Source organism: Bos indicus, chromosome 4, assembly GCF_029378745.1.
Source record: "Bos indicus isolate NIAB-ARS_2022 breed Sahiwal x Tharparkar chromosome 4, NIAB-ARS_B.indTharparkar_mat_pri_1.0, whole genome shotgun sequence".
NCBI classification, from domain to species: domain Eukaryota; kingdom Metazoa; phylum Chordata; class Mammalia; order Artiodactyla; family Bovidae; genus Bos; species Bos indicus.
The window spans coordinates 54,422,888-54,425,387 of NC_091763.1; the positions used below are offsets into that span (position 1 = coordinate 54,422,888).

The window sequence follows — 2,500 nt, forward strand, 5'->3', positions numbered from 1 at the left end:
CTGAAACACCTTCAAAGCAGTACAATCTCATAAAACATTCAGAAAGATTATCTGACTTAATGAATGCTCAAAATGCAAGCTCAAATCTACCCTGTAAAGCAATCAAGTTTTTTAGCAACTATTTTGACCTTAGTGACACAAACAATTAGTTCTGCAAACCTAATATCAAAATAAAATTCTACATCTAATGCAGAATAATTTCTCAGTGTAGTTAATCTGAAACAACATTTGAAATATGTTACCTCCATATATTATACATTCTGGTATTTAGTACTAATTTTAGAAGATTAGAAAAGAATGGGAGAGATGGTAAGTCATCAGGAGAAAGCTTTTTTATTACTGATTTTTCAGTGAATATAAAACAGCAAAGCATATCAACAAAGACATGGCTCTGATGAACATATCCATTGTAATACAGTATTAAAACTTAAAGAAGATATTCCAGCTCTCAAAAATATTTCAATATCAATCAATGAAATGCTAGGAAAAAAATACTAGCTATAATTTATCAATCCTCTCTATTCCGCCAATCCATTTATCATTAAGTGTTTGTTACAATATATTCCAAACATTAACCTTTCTTCCTAAATACATGCCTGATTTAATTCAAACTGCTTACCTCTATAAAAATACAAAAGCCATAAAAATAAAGGTAAACATTCTGTTCTCAAAACAGACCATATTCTGCCAGAAGTTCATGGCAAACAAAAATCTATTTTGTTTACATCACTCACTGCCTCCTAAACTTTATTTCTAAATAGGAGACCTTAGCCAAAAATGATTAGCCCATTATACTTTAAAGAAGTAATTTAATTCTTTGTTCAAACTGTATAATTAAATAACACCACGTAAAAATACATTTGTAAATTTATTTCACTTCTCATGAGATTTTTAAATATTTCCACATAGCTTGCTTTTTTCCTGAAAAGTTTGAATATGTTAGAATTAAAAGCAGTAACTGCGTTTATTTTATAAAAAGGACCTTTCAACCCTTAATGAACTTAAAGGCCCAATAGAAAACACACTCATGGATGGACAAAAATTCAGTGACATTAAGTATCTAACTATATAATATATTTAAAACATATCCAAGGGAAAAGACATTTACAAAGGTTTTTGCATGTTTATTTATTAAATTATTACATATCTTCTGTAGACACTTTTTGAAATGTCTTTTGTAGACACCTACTATACCCATTGTGTTAAATCACTTCTAGAAGGTACTCCACAAACACGCCAATACATGACTACACTTCTATGTTATCTGAAAGACATAACTTTTTGTATTTACTTTTGTTTAAGATTTATATACACAAACTGTAGAACAAAGTAAACTTCAAACTCCGATTATAAACACACCTTGCAGACTTTATCATAAAATGTCTCCAGAGTGCTATAAAGTAAAGCCATGATTTTACTCTGTTTTCTTTTTAAGAAAAATCTAATCAGAGTTTTGAGGGGTGAAAAAGTTATTTCTTGGCAATTTCTTTCAGTATCTGCTGTCTTTTAGTTCTAAACCACAAGGTTAATTTTCAATTGCTATTTCCACTTGCCTTTATAAACGCAACTTAATGTATTCTCAGACAAAATAGAATTTGGCTATAAATTCTTAGGACTCTGACTTAAGGGAGTCAGTAGGAATATTATAGCATTCTGCTAGCATGATATTTCCTATAAATATACCGAAGGGAGAAAAGGGCTGTCTTGAAACTTGCATTCATTTGAAGTAACATATAAGATAGGCTAACCTTGCAACTTTGATAGGCATTTAAATCCTATGATAGTGAAAACAAAATATTTGAAAACAAAATAAAAACTATCTTCCTAATAACTTTTGTCTATTAAGAGAGACATTATTCTCAAATAATAGGGAATCTATTCAGAGAGCTATATCTAGTGCTTTTAAAAGATTATTCTTGAGAACAATACCTAAAGGTTAAGATATTACTCAGTACATATACTCTAAGATAACTTTCTAAAGGCTGTTATTATGTAAAATAATGATTCTACTAAATTTTACTCTAGTGTGGCCATTTGCTTTAACTAATGAGCTGCATTCTTTCTTATTATATACCAACTTAAAAATGTAAATGATACAACAGTTAATTTAAAACAATTCTCAATAATATTTCATTATATGTTCATTTTAGTAATCTTTTCATGTTCAGTCTGAATGTAATCCAGAGCTTTAAAGAAATCACCTTAATTTTAAAACAAATATAATCTTATTCTCAAAAAGCTATACTCATTCTGGCCTAATATAAGTATTTGCTTTGAAATCTGTATGTTCTCTGTCACTGTTTCAACAGATTTGAATCAGTGAAGAATGGAGTGGTTAGTCTTTGGTTGAAAATAATATTTCACTGACAAACAAAATCAGGAAAAATGAATCTGCCCCATAAAAAGAATGATACACTACTTAAAACACCACCTTAATTGGGCAGTTGTTTACTTTTAAAGGTTCAAAGAGAACAACTGCCTTCTATGAAACACTAGCAAA

General features: G+C 29.2%; 1 protein-coding gene across 10 annotated transcripts in view; it reads right to left on the bottom strand.

Moving 5' to 3' along the window:
- The window catches only part of FOXP2 (forkhead box P2), a 661,054-nt gene that overhangs the window by 305,919 nt on the left and 352,635 nt on the right, over nt 1–2,500 (bottom strand). The window lies entirely within an intron of this gene.